Source organism: Phyllostomus discolor, chromosome 3, assembly GCF_004126475.2.
Source record: "Phyllostomus discolor isolate MPI-MPIP mPhyDis1 chromosome 3, mPhyDis1.pri.v3, whole genome shotgun sequence".
In the NCBI taxonomy this organism is placed as follows: Eukaryota; Metazoa; Chordata; class Mammalia; order Chiroptera; family Phyllostomidae; genus Phyllostomus; species Phyllostomus discolor.
This window is the reverse complement of record NC_040905.2, coordinates 159,073,390-159,092,112: the sequence shown is the minus strand read 5'-3', so window position 1 is coordinate 159,092,112 and position 18,723 is coordinate 159,073,390.

Sequence of the window (18,723 nt, the reverse complement as noted above, 5' to 3'; positions counted from 1 at the left end):
TGCACAAGGTTTGGTGTATTATTTTGGACAGAAGCTTTGCAGGGATACCACAAGCTACACAGAAATCTAGTTATTTTTGTGTATATTAAACACACTTTCTAACAGCCAATTCAAATATTTTAAATATTTTAAAATCTTCAACAGTGGAGTATATCAGTCATCTACCCAGCACCCAGCAATTATTTCATTACCTCAAAAGAAAACTTCTCTTATTATTAGCCTATTACCATTAATTAGCCAATTCTCACCAATACACAAATTAAAGTATTACTTCAAAATAATTTGTTATTAATTATGGAACTCATGAAAATGACTTCCTGACAATCTAATCACCCTGGAGGCATTTGATTTTGCCAGGAACAAAGAGGCTTTAGAAAATGAACAAACAAACAAGGATATTCTAGTATTGCCCAGAGATATACAATATATAGTAAACTTTCTTCCAACATCATGAAAAAGTATTTGGTAAAATAATTTAACAAGCCATGCATACACTACCTATATTATGATCAAATCAGTAATATTCCTTGTTGTTCTAAAGATACCAAGGATGTCTACTTCATCGAATGTTTTGCTGAATGGAAATAACTGTATGCATAACTTTATTGAGACCTGCTTGATTCCTGACCATAATTTAAACAAGCAAACAAAAAATGTGTGTCATGCCTTTGTCACTTAACAAGAAAGTTTTTACCTATGCTCTCTCCTAGTTAGAAACAATTTTTGCCAAAGTGCTTGGGAATTATTTATTACATTTGAAAAATAATTCTAGAAAGCAAGGAGCTATACCAGCCTGAGAGATACTGGAATTCATCAGCCACACAGTTGAAGACCTTTGGAGATCTTGTGAAGCTGTCTTTAAAAAGCTCAGTAAATTGGAACAGCCATGGATTTCAAATTTCCAATTTCTCAGAGTTATTAAGGCATAGCAAGAGAAAAAAAGAAAATTATAGGGAAGGGAGGAAAAACAATTTCAAACTAGGTATCCCAGGGGCAAGGATATGGTAGCATGTCATCATAATTCCTCAGGTTTTTGTCTACCTGCCACCACCTCAGAGGTTTTATCCCTTGAGGAGAAAATAGCTTTGTTCACATTCCATAGTGCCATTAGAAGAAATGCTTACCTATTTGCAAAGCTGTATTACGAAGAGTTATATCCACAGTCCTTCTCTTCTGGGCATCTACCAATATAACTTAATGTGATAGGAATTGAATGGACAGTATTTCTATAGTTGCAGCAAAACAGAAAAATGTATAGTTCATGATACTTTTCAAGGTGTTTCTGTGGCAGTTGATAGAGATGGCTTCCATTGTTTGGGTTCATTTTAAGATGCTATAAATACAGGACCAATATTAGGAAAATGGAAAACTCAGGGAAAGTTGTCTTCCTTCCATTTCTTTACTCAGGTTTGGGTTCTTGAATGATGTCACCCAGAGTTTTTCTGTCATGCACACTGCTCCGGAAAGCTAGGGAAGCAGATATCTTGGTTTGCATTCTCCTGACACTCTGAGCTTCTCAGTGGGACACACCCCTTAATTATTAACTTTAGTGAACCTCCACTATCTCAGCTGCAAGACAGATGATGATATCAATTTACTTCACAGGGCATGTACAAAACTTAAATAAGCTATTAGCAGGTACATAATGTGTTACATTCAGGAGTATGTCCAGAAACAGGGAAATCTTTCTTTTTCCATGCAATCTCCAGGTAAGCAGAAAGCTTTCCCTGAGAAAGCAGAGGCTGGTATAGAATTGCAATTATGCTAGTCACTGTGATTCTGGGCCTAATTTCTTTAGACATGATACTTATGTTTTATTTTTGTTGTTACTACTTGATCTCCAGAAACAGAAGCAAAATGAGATCAATGCCCAGAGTCTGGGGCCTTGTGGTGTGGAGAAGTGTCCAGGACCCAGGGCTGGTGTCCAGCAGCTGTCATCTCTGAATGGATGCATCTTTATCAGTGCTGGGAAAAATTACATGGCATCTACTGACACTGATTGAGGCTGATTCTCCCCCTGAAATGCTCTCTCACATCTATTGCACGGTAATGAGTCATGCCCAATGTCAGCCTCTCACTTTCTGACAGTCTAAGTACACATCCTTGGATAGGCTCCAGGCAGCCTGACATCTGAAATATAATGAACAATGCCATTCTAAATTGCCAGCGAATGTAAAAGTAAATGTGTGAGGAGCCATATGGAACTTGCTATTGTACTGGATGCTACAGTACATTGTTGAGCATTACTTAGCAGTAGGAAATGTGTACGGTAAAAGATGGATGACATAATTCTCAGTGTGATGGCAGCTTGAGTAGCAAAGGCAACTTTTGAAATAACAATCATATAAAAATGTCCACATGCACTTCCAGACCATAATAGTACCCTGTCAGTTTCTTTCATCTAGAGCCTAGGCAGGATGAGAAGAGGATCTCTGGGTCATTGCTCCTTTGAGGCAGGTCACTTGACATCTAGGCAGTTCTTCCTCTGGGCTAGCCACTGGGCGAAACACTCACAGAGCAGTCCCTCCCTTCAAGAATCCTATCTTGCTAAGGAGCCAGCTTAAAAATATTGTTACAATGGGATGGATACAAGAAATATTTTATCTGAGCAATGTATATTGTGTATTGGAAGTGGAGAGGAGAGAATAGTCACGTTTCCTGAGGTGGTATGAGAAGAAAGAGGGAGAAGTTTACAGAGGAAACAATAGTCAAAGGCTTTGAGTGTGAACTAGTTCACTAGGGAGATGGGGGTAAAGGGGTAAGGTGTGTGGCCAAGAAGTAGGTGGGGTGAGTATGGCCTCCGTGCATAGTAGCCAGTAGCTTGGGTGACTGCGGCTTGGAGAGCATGTGGGCAGGAGTGAGAAATGGGGCTGGACAGGTGCCAGAGCATGAACAACAACATTTTGAGAATGATAATATATAATAAATTTAAAAGAATTTTGAGGTGTTTCCAAAATTATTAAGCACACAGAAATGTACCTTGGCTAAAATCACATTGCCCATTGAGAATTTTCACCTTTTTAAGTGGTTGCATGTGTCACCGGAGACTCCTATTTTTCAGGAACCCAAAGACATACCCTTGGCAGGATATTCCCATTTTTCCTCTGACATAGAAACCCACAAAATGAATGATTCAGTAGAATATCATCAGAGAAGTGTAGGAAAATGTTCACCGATCAAGAGTTCAGTTAAATGTTAGGATACACTTAAAAATGTAATACTTGTTGCAGTTAAAATGAATGTCGTAGTTCCTATGCAAAGATTTAGAAAGATAATCAAGACATGTTGCTAAGTCAAAAAGTAGATGAAAGAACCATATGTACAAAGTATTGTGGTATATGCATCACAATATTATGATTCTAAGGAGTATGCTTGAGGAAGGCGGAGATTTCATTTTTTACTTTATATGTTTTTATTTTGCTTATTTCTTTAACAACAAGCTTACATTGTTTTATAATTTTTAAACTCTCACAAAAAAATAGGATAGAAAGAAGAAACAGGAGAGATAAAGGTGAGATATTCACCAGAACCTTCTGCTTAGAATTCTTTTGATGACATCACCTCAATCAATCATTGAACAAATTGCTGGGTTGATGATATTTTTTTTATTGACTTGATTTAGTGCTTGGCTAAATTAATAAAACTGCCTCGTGGTTTTAGATCCAGAAATATAAAACCCATGTTTCCCTTGTCCCCGCAGCTTTATTTTCTTTAGGCCTGTCTAGGTTTCTCTTAGTCATTTTTTCTGTGATAGAACTTTACTAGTTGAAGACTGCTCAGTTTTCAAATTTCTATTTCAAGAAAAATTGAGAGAGTTAAGGTGAGAATGTAGGATGGATCCTGTTGTGTTATGAATTAAAGTATTAAGGGGAAGGATGACACCTCTTAAATGAGCCTGGTTTTGGGATTTAAATTGGTGTGTCTAGACAGAAACACATAGGCACACAATTTTATAAATATGAAAATTGGTTGTAAAGGGAGTCATAATACATACCAGCCTAAAATATCTCACTGGTTGAAATGATGTATGGAGAAGGATGCCCCTGGAAATACAATAAACAGGCTGCAAAGGGTGTGTCCAATCCTACTTCCCACCCAAATCTTTCCCTCTTTCACTCCTCGACCTCTTTTAGATGCAATATAAAATGATATCTTGAATTGCATTAGAATGGACCATTTATGCACAGATCTTAATATTTGGTCATGGATTTTTTTTTTTAGGTCAAGCCTCTCTGCTTCACAGAAGGTTCTCAGGCATCTTTGAGCTACGCCTGTAGGGACCCACATTAGATGACCCAAAATCTTTGCCTCTGATTCTCGTTTCACTTGTCTGCTTTTAACAGTTGTAGTCAATTTGGGTTTGAAATGGTTCCATTCACTGTAGAGATTAAAGGATAATTTTGTTTATTTTTAATTCAAAGAAACCCTGGAAACTAGTTAGTTATCTCAGACCTAGTGCTGGAAAAAAAGCAGGAGAAAAAAGCAGGAGATTGTTTCTGGACTCTGAAAACTATAAAGCTAAGATCTGATGCCCTCCCACCCTTTCATTTCTCTTCTTTATATCCACCCATCAGCAACTAAGGCTCAAAAGCATTGTCAGTGATTAAAACTGTTCAATTAGAGTCAGGGCATTTCTTAGGAGGAAGGGTTTTGAATTTACATGAAAGAAAAGGAGGCTGGAAAGCCCTCAGGACCCTGGAAACGATAATTCTGGACTGTAGAGAAAACATTTTCAACAGTGACATTGTGGGGCATCATGAGACCAGACTAATGTTAGAGATTAATAAGATTCTGGGTACTCTGACTTTTGAAAGCATTGATCTCAAGCATGGGGGTGGGGAGAGGGATGATGCTTGAAAAAGGGTTTAGAGTTTCAAGTCACATCACACAGCAAACACATATAGCTGTAATTCCCTTGAGAATCTCTTTGGAGAAGGCTACCTTTGAAACCCCTTCTCATTTAAATGATTGCAGTAAATTTCCCGTTTGCTCTAGCAATAGGCATGTATAGACATCATATCTAGTGTTAGAACAAATTACAGTGTCTTTACTTGATAATCAGATGAAGACGTTGGCTTTGGCTTTCATTTGGTATCCATATTGGTCTTCACATGAGAAAATGCTCTCTCTGAGAACAGGCAGGAAATGAAGCCCACTGAGGGAAGCTGAGGCCTCTTTTGGAATACAGCTCATTGAGTATAATTACTAGCAGAATGGTGGTCCCTAAATTTACCTTTTTAAAACATATTATTATAAATATATTAAAATACATATGAAAATAGACAAGCATAAGAGCTCTTCATTACCCAGCTAAAATAATTATCAACATCCTGCCCACACTATTTAAGTTGATATTCCCACATTTTTCTTTGGATAATATGTGTAGGTGAATTTTAAAAATTAAAATGTGAGTGGCGCAAATTCATCAGCCTGCATTTTAATCATTGAAAACAATAATTAAGTGTACTGTGATCATATTTGAGTCTGAAGCCTGTGAATTAGGTCATACCAATTTTAGTAGTATCTATTGATCGTCTACATTTCTATAATTTCTTAAATTTGGGCAGGGGGAGGAACCTGAGCTGAATTCTCCTGGATGCTAAGAACATAAAAACAGCATATACAAAGGGAACTCCCAAAGGAATCATCTTTAAATAAAGGGGGGAATCATGGTTGCAGGCTGGTTTCTTCCTTCTCATTTGACAATATTTAGTCCATTCTCTGTCACTACAAGGGGTGCAAAGAAGAAGAAGAGAGTTTTAGTGTTTCTTCTTTCTTTATAAGCCTGACTCACAATGTGGGGTGTGAGCTAAGTTAGAGATGCTTATGTCCTTGTCTCAGTGTTCAGTCAGGCAGTTATCTATGAATCAGGTGAGCTCTTTCCCTTTTTAAGTTAGCCTAGCTCTCTCACCAATCAAAGCTGCTGAAAAAAATGGTTCAAGTAGCTGCTAATATATTTTATAAAATATTTTGTAAAACACTGGCAGCACAAGGACTTGAATTTGAGAACTTTTGTGTTCCATTTTGAGTAGTCAGGAAGCTCTCCTCTTGCTTTGTCGGAATGCATTTCCACCCTTTAGAAATTGGATTCCATTCATCTCCATACTGTACTTTTATAATTTGAACTTGGAATTCCTCTAAATTTTTTTATAATATTAAAGTTTTGTTTTGAATGGTTTTAACTTTATTTCCCAAACCAACTGATTGCTTTAACTAAGTAGAAAAAAATAATAATGATAAAGAGGGGGGTGCACCAAGCATTCCTAGACAATGTGTCTAGGAAACTTAACCAGTACACCATTGCTCAAGCTGTAACTTGGTACAAATGGCCATAGAGATCCATATTTCTGGACTGATCATTCATGGAGGATGGATATATTCTAGCTCAATCACCCATGTGTTTCTTCTATACAATAAAGGAAATGTTCCTTATAACCAGATTCCCAGTGCCTTAAACTTTGCTGAGATGGAGAAAAAAACAGGTAGGCATAGGGCCACTAGTACAGTTGGATCAGAACCAGAAAATCTTCATCCTGAGACAATGTAGGCAGCCAGCAAAATGGCAAGGTTTGAAGGAATCCATGCACATCCTAATCAGGAAAAATAAATAAAAACATAGCACATGCACTCCCAATAGATGTAACTTTATTTACTTGTAAATATTAAATATACCCTATTATACAAATAAATCATATATTATCAAACATATTTAAAAAAATAACATAAAAATATAAATTAAAGTATTTACATTTTATTCCTAGTGCAGCATGTTGAGCAACCCCTGGATGAATGTACTTTGCTGTTCTCTGGTGTAAAGAATCCTTTTCTGCTGAAAAACAGCACTCCCAAATGGCTTTCTAGACAGTTCATCATTAGCCATGTTATTGGGTTAAGAAGAAGGTACTGAAATCTGTGGCTAAACCTAAATATAACTTTTAAGATAGGTAAATTTTGCTACTCCAGGTGTGGGCAAACATATGTTTACAATTGTATGTGAAATATAGAATTTATTCATTTATTAATTATTGTGTTACTTATTACAAACACTGTAAACCTACTTTTGCTCACCCCCTGCATATTATTTTCATGAATTTGTTTTGCTAACTCAAAGTAGTCCTTTGAACAAAGTACAACTATCTCGGAGTTATGGATTTAAAATGATCACAGCCAAAGAGGACAGGTTTAGGGACTTGGTTAATTACATCAGGGGACCCTGGGTGACTTCTTGGCTCTCAGACAAAAGGATGTAAGTGAAAAAGCATGGAAAGCCTGCATATCAAAGAGGATCAAGTATCTGTGTCCTGCCTGGGCCCGGTCCTCACCCCCCAGTGCAGCCATCATGCTGTCCCTGCATGCTGTGGGCACCTCTTCAGGAAATAGCCGATGTTGCTCCAAGAGTTCCTGACTACTCACATCAAAGCCCTTTGCCTTCACCTTCTAAAGCCACAGTTCTAATGGTTCTGTGTTCTGCCTTCTACTCAGGCTTGAGTGCAGACTAACTGACATGGGAGGATTAGAGGACCTCATCCTTTCCATTCTTTAAAGATACGGTTGCATTATTAGTTTCTTTCCTTCAAAAAGAACTCAAATGTTTGCATATGAAATATTATAATAGATGGTATAATTTTAGCTTGCTTTTTTCCCCATCAGTTTAAAAATATCTTTCAAATAATTTTCCTCTCATTGGATTTTCTTTGTCTCAGATTCTTTCAAAACCAAATTTAGAGCCTTTATGAGTTGATAGTGTCTCCTTACTATTAATCACATTCTCTGATAGATATTAAATTTGACTTGATTTATTGAGAGATTGATACTGATGACCTTAAAATGAATAATAATCTTAATGATATTTAATACTGAAGCATGGCGATTATGTTAGCTGCATATTAATAGCCTGATGGATTTGATGATGCATTTTGAGCTGAAACATTAGAGATTTTCTTTTTGTTTTTCTGGATTCTTGCCAAAAAACCCACAACAACTCCGTACAAGTGCTTCTGGCAGACCACTAAAACATGTCACTGAAACATGACTGATGTCCCCTGCAGGGTGGAAGAGGGCAGGGAATAGTTTGGGAGGGCACTGAGGACATTTCTGGGAAAATAAAGCCACTTCATTTCATTGCTTTAGTAATCCCTTTTCGATGGCATTAGACATTAGTTGGGCACTTAAAATGTGCTGAGCACTCTGTTAGGAATTGGATACAGAGATGAATAAAATGGGAAGCTTTGAAGGGCTCACAGCTTACATGAGAGAGACACACAAATGTTAGAGAAATTCTGAACATAGCCACACAAACCCTGTTGAAGGTTCTTGGAGAGTGTTTGAGAGCCCAGAAAAGCATGAGCCAACCTAGCATGGGAGAGAGTGAGGAGGTTTTCTGGGGACAGATGGCAGGTGAGGAGAGTAAGGCTCCTTACTGCGTAGAGAATGAGACAAAGGTAAGAGTACTAAGGACACAGAGCCTGAAATACCATCATGTGTGTCTAAAACATAAATTCCTTTCCCCCTGGCTCTCCTATAGGCCAGCAGTGGAGAAACGTAAAAAAAAATTAATTAGACATGTGATGGGCTCCAAATTTCACAACTAGCTTTTTAGAATAAGTACTATGTGTGGTGTACTCCAACCACCAAGGGATAAGGCCAAAGGCAGGTCTAATAACTTGGAGTCAGTGTTACTGAAGAAGTCAAGGGAAGAGACAGTGCCACCAGCTTTCCCAAAGTTCCCTCTTTACTCCCACCCGCGGCAGTGTCAGCCCACTCACCTCTACTGTGCGTGTATCCATCTTCTCAGGGTGGCATCCTGCTTTTCCATGTACCCATTCTACTGCCTTTGTATTTATACAGGTGTGTTTCTAATTTATTTCTAGGAACAAATCCCTCAATTTTTAATTAAAGTTCATAGGGAACTATGCACAGTAGACCACATTTCTTATTCATTTTCAAATTTTGCTTTCTCAGCAAGGGTGTTCAGAGTCTATGGTGGGTCAGGACTTCAGAGAAAATCCTGGTCTTCATTCTAGTAAAACAGCAAAAGGGGCAGAGAGGAAATCAGTTAAGTATATTGTATGGTCTTCATTCTAAAACTTAAAATTTCAAGTGACTTGGAATCATACATCTCAGTTTTATCTGTTAAATTTGAATACTTCTTTTTACCTTTAATAATCCTGAGATATTTATTATACTGTAATTGAAATGTATAAAGATCCTCTCACTTTGAAGAACATTTTCACACTTAGTGAGAACACTGGAGACACCTCATTGGGATAAAAACCTGGGAATTCTGACCCAACACTGCATGATGAGTCTCAGACTTGACCTTCCAGGTTTGGGAAGCAACCCTGTCACCAACATTTGTCTGTCAGTGAGAACAATGAGAGAGGTTGGCATTGTTTTCAGAGGAATTCAGCTTGTTTCAGAATGTGACATTGAACTTTAGAGTGTCTCTATAAGACCACCAAGAGGATGACATTGTACTTCTCATCTAGAAGCTAGAGATTTTAATGACTAAAGTATTTGCCAAAGATAAGTAAATTTAATGCAATGGAAAAAATTGGATAAACAGTTTAGATTTGCAACACTATGTGTTTGCTTAATTTTTATTTTTACTTGTCATCCTTATAACATCCTTATGCTGTGTTGTTATATTTATTAAAAGTAAAACTTTGATAGTTGTGTTTCTGGTAAAAACAGATTGGCTGACATGGGCACCCATCAGGTCTTAGATGTTGAGACTGCAATATCCTTCCACCTTCAAAAGCCACCAGTCATGTGGGTCAGAGTTACCTTGTCAATGATCAGTTTAGAAATAGGGATATGAGCTAGTCTTGGCCAATGAGACATGAATGAAACCATCATGGGAGGTTCTCAGAAATATTTTCTTGCTTCCAAACAGTGAGCATGGAGAGAGGCATTCCCTTTAGACTCCCCTGGACATTGTAGTATCTGCACGTGATGACCAGAATCACTGGAGCCCTTCTGCTGTCCCCCTGAGGTTGAAGCACACACAGAAAGCAGAGCCCCCAGGTGTCAGAAGAGTAGAGTCAAAGCTTTCACAGTTCCCTCCTGAAGCTGCTCTGCATCTGGGCTTCTTGTGTGAGTTACTCATTTTCTTTCTTTTTAAGCTGGGGTAAATTCTCTGTTTCTTGCAAATAAGACAGTATCTTCTCTTATAAAAACAGACCCAAGATATTGAAACTGATCCTCAGTTAGCTATCTACCATCACCTATAAGAATCAAAGGAGAAATACAAAGTGAGAACAAGGTCAGGTAGATGCATGCTAGATGTTCTAAGGTGGGCTGAGTGGCAGATTCCTTTTGTCCAAGCCAGGGACATACAGAGACAGCCTCTGTTCCTATTCCCTCTACACCAGGGGGCTTTATGTGTGTTCTATGCACCCTTTTGCAGTCTGGCAATGCCAATACTTCCAGATAAATATTTTCTAATTAATAAAAGAAAATGTATATAATTACAAATACTATATTGTGATAGTTATCGAAATATGTTTTTAAAACTAAATTTGTGGTACATGTACTTCTTCATTAATAAAAGATATCTATTGCCAAGTCTAATGGCCGCTATAATTTCAAAGTAGTAAATGAAAATATTTCAAGGTATATGCAAATAAAACACTGGTGTAAAAATATTTACTGTTCCTATTTATCATAGTCACAATTTTTGTTAATACATCTGTGGATTATAACTTTCAATTCATAACTGAAGAAAATACCCAATTTCAATTATAATTAGTGAAGTAGCAATATAATGGCTTCATTATCCAATTTCATAGGCCCTCTGAATGCTATCTAAGGATCACTGGCTTGGCAACCCCTGTCTTACCTTTAAAAATGTATTCTAATCCACCTTGAAAGGAGCCTTTTTCTTTATTTTGCTGATTGAGGCCACATATATAACATTAGAACCACAATTGCGTATGTGTATGAAATATGAATTGAGGTTGCTACCATCTCAAATCTTGCACATTTATGTTAAAAAATTTCCTAGTTACTTTTTCTTCGCTAATTATTTTGTTGTTTAGGATTTTCTAGACAACTACTTTTTTTACAAAAAGCTCTGTGTTGTTATTCAGGGAGAAAATTTCTAATTTTTCACAACTACTTTTTGTATCATTTAACATTTAAAAGATACATGAGCACTGCTTGGAAATTAGCTCTCTGAATAGTTGTTATTACTAATCTTGGGTAGGGCAAACTTAAGAAGGTGAAATTTGTTATCTGCTAAAATGCCCATCCTAACAATCCTAATTCCTGTTTCATGGGTTCAAACTTCAAATGTATTCCCTAAAAATTGATTACAGCTTCACTCTACATTTAGTTAACAATTCAGAAAACAAAAATACATATTGTAAGAGTTAGTGGAGTTCTCTCATAAAAACTTAGTTTTAAAAGAAAAAAAAATGATGATAAGGATGTAGTTATTCCGTCTTCCTCCCCAAACTCTCACTGCCAAAATCTTTCATTTGCATCCTCTCTTTTGATGCATCCTAGTGAACTTTGCCAAATATTTGTCTTATTATTTAAAACAGGATTTGATGTACAAAAAGTGGTGGCTTCTGTTTACTGAGTAGTAGACCAGCTAAATGTGTAAGAATGTGGAAGAGGGTATGACCTATAAGGGTACAGAGGCTTGCCCAGTAGATCTTGAGATAGTTTGTTGAGGTAGCAGCTCTCCAAGCTCCCACTCATTATAAAAATAGATGTATTTTTAGCAATTAGTTTCATTTAAAATGAGCTGTCTGATGTTTCAATGTTATCTATCAGTGTAATATTTCTATTCACTGAATTCTCATTGTTAGTAGAAACTGTAAGAAGTCACGAGAAAACAGTCTCCTTGGGGTTTCCATTTGATCAAGTTTTCATCGTTTCCTGAAATGGCTAAGCATCATTAATAGCTACTACATCTTTCTAAAGAAACTGCTCTGGTGCTTCACCTGGAGCTTATCAGGCTTGATAATGGCTACTGTAAAGGAAACTGATAGACCTTAGCATTAGAGTTCTCATTAGAGACAGGATTATATCATTAAAAATTATTACAGCCAGAATAATGATCAGGGTAACCGAAAAACAAAGGAGGTAACAGGCTGGTTAGAAGGAAACATTTTTTTTTAAAGGGTGAGATGAAGCCTTCAAGTTTCAACTTACCTTCTCAAAAGATTGAGTTCAATTGTTTCTTTATTTTGAGATCAAGGTTATTACACCCAGACCTGCTCTGTGAATGATGCCATAGAATTGAATTCATCAAGTGTTTATTCATTTGTGTATTTATTTTAAACATATTTTCTTATAAAAATAATAAGTGCTAGAACTTGCTCAACCTAGTAAAAGACAATTATGAAAAACCCACAGCTAACATCATATTTGATGGTGAAGACAGAACATTTCCTCCTAAGATCAAGAATAAGATGATTTTCACTCCTTATTAAATATTGTACTGCCAGTTCTAGTCAGAGAAATAAGGCATGAAATAGATATAAAAAGCATCCAGATTGGAAATGAACAAGAAAAACTATCTCTATTCACGGGTATTCACAGATGATCTTGTATAATAAGACATTATAAGAAGTTCACTGAAAAACTATTAGAACTAATAAACAAGTCCAGCAAGTTTGCAAAATACAGGGTCCGGCACAAATAACGCCCCTGTTTTATTACAAAATCTTTTATTATAAAATCATAAGCATGTAATTCTGTAACATAACAGTGCCACACTCAAGCACACCATATGACATTTTAGGTGAAATGTTCAGATTAAAACTATAAATTATTACACCCATATTATTACCCAACCAACCACACTCAAGCAGGCCTTACTGCTGCTGGACCCTGTACAAGAGCAATATACAAAATTCCTTTGTATATCTACACTCTAACAATAAAATCTCTGAATGTAAAATTATGAAAAGACTTTCATTATGATAGCATCAAAAATAAAAATAAAATACTTAGGTATAAATTTAACATAAACAGCATAAAACTAGAACTTTGAAAACGACAAAACATTTTTGATAAAATGAAAGAAGGTGAAATAAATGGAAAGGTATCTTGTGTTCATGGTTTAGAGGATTTAATATTGTTATAGCAATACTCTTCAATTTCATCTACAGCTTCAGTGCATTCTCTGTCAAAATTTCAGCTGAACTTTTTGTAGAGATTAACAAACTGGTCCTAAATTAATATGGAAATGCAATGGACCAAGAATAACCAAGCAGTCTTGAAAAAAGAAAAATGTGGAGTAAGAAGACACACACTTCTCAATTTTAAAACTTACTACAAAGCTATGATAATTATGACACAGTGACATCAGCATAAGGATAGACATATAGATCAATGGAATGGAATTGAAAGTCCAAATGGAAAACTATTTGTGGTCAATTGATTTCAACAATCCTGCCAAGCTTATTCAATGACAACAAGAAACAATCTTTCCAATAAATGGTGTGAGAATAACTGGATATGCACATGCAAATGAATGCAATTGGAGCCCTCCACAGACAAAAATTAACTCCAAATGGATCATAGCCCTATGTATGACCTAAAACTATAAAACTCTTAAAGAAAAACAGAATAAATCTTCATGAACTTGGGTTAGGCAAAGACTTCTTAAATACAACACCAAAAGCACAAGAGAAAAAAATAGATGAATTAGACTCTACCAAAATTAAAAACTTTTGAGCAAGATGGTGATATAGAAATTTCTAGTACTCAGTCTGCTCCCAGAAACATCAATTTGAACAACTCTCCATAGACAAAATACCTTCACAAGAGCTCAGAATTCCAGATGAGGGATTACAGCACCTGAGAAGAGGATAGACATAAGGAAAGATAGTGAAGAGGGTAAGAAAACCAGTTCCATATTACACTCATCACCCTTTTCCCAAGCCCAGGCAGCCCAGCAAGGAAAAAGACATCTTCTCCATGAGGGAAGGGGAATGAAAAGAGCACCCCACTTCACCGTAGATGCTAGCATCAGACCGACATCAGCACTGGGCCAGCTCCCACAGCCCCAGGAGGCTCCTGGGAACCCAGGCTCCCAGTCATCCCCAGGGCCAGACCAGCACCCTCTGGACCAGATTCCATACTGGCTCCCATTGGCCCAGGCTCCTGGTCCAGCCCAATGCTTGGCCAGATCCTGGGGTCCTAGTCTCCAAGCTGGCTCCCACACCTCTAGCGTTGGGGCCTTCCCCAGCACCAGGCTGGCCCTGCAGACCCAGCCTCCAGGCAGTCCCTGAGGTGTCGGGCTACTTGGCTGAATTTTCTGGCCTTGGGCCTTGTGCTCATCTTCCCCAAGCTGGCCCCACCCATTCTCTAAGGCCAAAAACGAAACAAGGGAGCTGTTATTATTTTTGGTTCTTTATTCTTCAAATTCTCTCCACTTTATTTTACGCCTTTAATCATGCTGTCACCTTAGGTTGAAAAGGCTTTCCCAGTCCTTGACTCTATAGAACCACGTCTCATCTACAGCTCCGAGTTCATCTTAAATGTTACCTCTCAGAAAGCCTCTGAGGAGAAGGGTGGGGCAGGGACTTTCTCCTCACTGACCAAATCCAGTACTTTATCACTAGCTTTTCATGACATTTGCCACCTTGTATTATGGTTATTTGTCTGCTTGTTATATCTATTCCTTATATCTCAGTTCCCAGTAATTGATATAATAGCTAAGGGGCTTTATTTCAGCTGAGATTGTTCTGTCATTTCTAATGTTCTCCTGTTGACTGTTCATTTATGTTTATTCCATGAAGGATGTCTTTGTCATTTCATGTATAATATTTCTTCATATTTTCTGTCAGTTGTTCCACTGTACCTCTTATTAATTATGCAGCAGCATTCAAATGAGTCTCATGACCTATCAAAAGCAACAGTGAGATGGAGCCAGTAGAATTTTCTTTGGGAAGCCTGTTTTTGTCTCAAAGAATGTTGTTGAGATGAGTGACAGAATATCAAAGAGGAATGTGGGACAAGTGGGAAAAGGAGTCCCCTTGTCCTATGCCTAAGACCACGGGAGGAATCACAGGGGTGGTTCTCATTGGCTGCCTTCTGAAGCGAGGAATGGGTTTTGAAGTATTTGCCTACATTACACAGAAGCAGGAGAGCTTCCAGCTTCTAGCAGTGCTTCTTCCCAACTACAACGAATTCACAGAAAAACAGACTGTCTGGTGGTGGCATTTGCATTTCAGATTAACTAGCAGGCCTATACAAACTCCTTCAGCTGGTCAGCTATTGCTGATGGTTTAGGACATCAATACATTGCCAAGGAGGACTTACTGCAATTAAACCCCCCTTCCACCCACCCACTCATTACATTTAGATTCATGACCATGATCTTGATTTATAGTGCAGCTTTGGAGCTGGGAATAATCTGGCTTCAAATAAAATGTCTAGGTAACTTACGAAAAATCTTTATTTCTCTCCATTTACAGTAATATAAAGTTTTCATCCAGCCCCATAAAACTCAAATCCTTGTACTGCTGTGCCAATCCATAGTTCAGAAGACTTCAGTTTCAAAGATTGGAAAGGTACTAAGTTAGTTCCCTGACACTGCAATCGGCTGCTCGCATAACCATTAGGTTTACATCCCAGATGTACTGCATGTTCAAAGTCACTTTTGCCCTGTAAATATAATCAGCAATGCCACTGGGGCATGAAAGAGTCCAGGACAACAAAATCCAGTATTCTGTAGGCTAAAGAACTTTATTTCACATTGTCCTTCCCTCCCAATGGAGAATAAACTCCCAGTTAGAAGGGCAAGACTGGCACGAGAATTTGGTCTTATTTCATTTTCTCATGGGATCCTAAAATCCATTAGATGAATTTAATCATGGCAATCATTTCTGACACAGAGTATAGTCAAATAAACAGGTGTTCCAAAGTTAGTGGGTACTGAAAAAGGACACGCTGTGCCTTAAGGGGTCAGTTTCTATGGTGGGCGTGGGGGAGGGGGTGTCAGTGCCAGCTCTCCACCTTTCTCAGTTTTACTAGTGCCACAACCTTGATCATGGGAAGCTGTGGCTTTGTTTTTGTTTTTGCTCATACAATTATTCTGGGAAAAGAAACATTCATAAGAGAAAGATAAATAACCAAGGATTTCATTTTGTCTTCATGGATCTGACATAAAGTAGAGATTACTCTAGCTCTTAATTCAAGTTTCATTATGTTACCATGAGAACAAAAATGAAGTTCCAGGTCAACAATGTCCAAGCTCAAAACCAAAGCAACCCATTTGGCCAGTTTACTCAAATACCTGTTTAGTTTAGCAAAAACATATAGTACAAGTAAGTTACTTGCTCAGGGATTTCCAAGAGAGGCTGCCCACCAGAATGCCTCAGGAAGGTTTTATAAAACATTCAGTGTCCTCATTGCATCCCAGGCTTAGGGAATCAGAATGTCCAGGCCTGGAACTGATGAATCTTCATGCATGAAAATCACCATCAAAAGTCAATAGGCAGCTAGTTCTGAGGACCAGCTTTCTTCTTTAGCTACTAGTCCAAGCATGTTGAGGAATTATCTTAATGTTGTTATAGTTCTGTAAATTTTTATTTGTTTGTTTGTTTTATGTGCCTGTGCAAGAAGTAGAACATGGTGAATAATAAATTTCCTAATAAATTTATTTCTTTCCTCCACTCCTTAATAATCCTGAAACTACTTTCATTTCCTGACATTCCAAACATACAGTTTTCATGTGCTTATAGTGGCATATTTAACCATAATTAAAATATTGAAATCCTTTGCTTTCCCTATAATAAGTTGCTCAATGTTGGATTATTTTATGCTCCTAGAGCATATTTTATAGTTGAGGGACTTATATCCTAATAAAGAAAACAGAACAGGTAAGAAAAAAATATGTAGCAATCAGTGCCATACTAGTAATAATAAAGCTAGATAAGGAGAGATGGCAAGTTTCAGGAAAGGCCTCTTGTTTTTTTCAAATTATATATTTCAATTACAGTTTATATTCAATATTATTTTGTATTAGTTTCAGATGTACAGCATAGTGGTTAGATAATTTATACTTTATAAAGCACTCCCCCTGATAATTTCAGTACCCACTTGGCACCATATACAGTTATTACAATATTGTTGACTATATCCCCTATGCTGTACTTTACATCCCAATGACTATTTTGTAATAAACAATTTTTACTTTTTTATCCCTTCACTTTTTTCACCCATTCTTCTAAATACCTTCCTTCACCTTTGGCAACCATCAATCTGTTCTCTGTATCTATGAATCTGTTTCAATTTTGTTTGTTCATTAGATTTCACATGTAAGTGAAATTATATGGCATTTGTCGTTCTCTGGTTGACTTATTTCACTTAACATAATACCCTGTAGGTACATACATGCTGTTACAAATGGTAAGATTTTATTCATTTTTATGGCCAAGTAATACTCCATTGTATATATATGCATCACTGGTTTTTTATCCACTTGAATATTGATGGGCATTTGGGCTGCTTCCATAGCTTGGCTATTGTAAATAATGCTGCGATGAACACGGGAGTGCAGATATTCTTTCAAATTACTGTTTTGGGTTTCTTCAGATATATACCCTATATCTCTATTTTTAAATATCCAGAAGTGGAATTGCTGAATCATAAGGCAGAGCCATCTTTAATTTTTTTGAGGACCACCCATACTGTTTGCTATCGTGGCTGCACCAGTCTGCATTCCCACCACCAGTGTATTCCCTTTTCTCCACATCCTCACCAACACTTGTTTGTTGATTTATTGATGATAGCCTTTCTGACAGGCATGAGGTGATATCTCACTGTGGCTTTAATTTGCATTTCTCTGATGGTTAATGGACCCTGAGCCTCTTTTCATGTGTGTATTGGCCATCTGTATGTCCTTTTTGGAGTTCTATTCAGGTCCTCTGAGGGAAGGCTTTTCTGAGAAGACATTTTAGATAAGAATCAAGCACTAAAAACAGTCTCTGCTATATTTTTAGAACCTGAATAAGTGTTAGTTGAATGATTAACAAAAAGCATGAGGCCTCGTGAAAGTCTAGGGAATGGATTTGTATGGCAATATAAACTTGGTACGTCCAAGGTGAAGCAAGATCAGTGTGGCTGAAGTGGCACCTATAATAGAGTGAGTTAGGTGGGCAAAGAGATATAAGCTATGAGAGGTAATATGGGGCCCCAAAAAATGGGCCTTGTAGGTCATGATCTAGAGTCTGGGCTTGATGCTATGTAATGATGAGAAATTATTGGAGAGGTTCAGTGAGATAGGTGATATAATTTATGTTTTATAGAGATTTCTTAAGCTGCTGTGAGGTAAATGGAAGGTTTAGGACCCTAAAGTGAAAGCAGAGAGACCAGATAAAAGTCCACACAGTGTTCTAGGAGTGGGCAGAGATGAGACCTGGGGAGAAGGGCTCAGATTCTGGATATAGTTTGAAGGTGGACTGGTCCAATAGGCCTGGCTAATGGATTGGCTTTCAAAAAGAAGAAAAGAGAAGAATCAATAATTAACACCTATGTATTTGACTTGAGAAACTGGGTAGATGGTACAACCTACTGAGGTCAGGAAAACGAAGGAGATGCAAGGAAGGGAATCAGGTGCTGTCCCAAATTCTTATAAGACTAAGATGCCTACCAGACTTCAAGTAAGGATGCTAAGCATGCATTTGGAGTCACAAGTGTGGTGAAGCTCAGGGCTCTGGAGACAGAGATTTGGGAATCATCAGCAAAGTACACATTTGG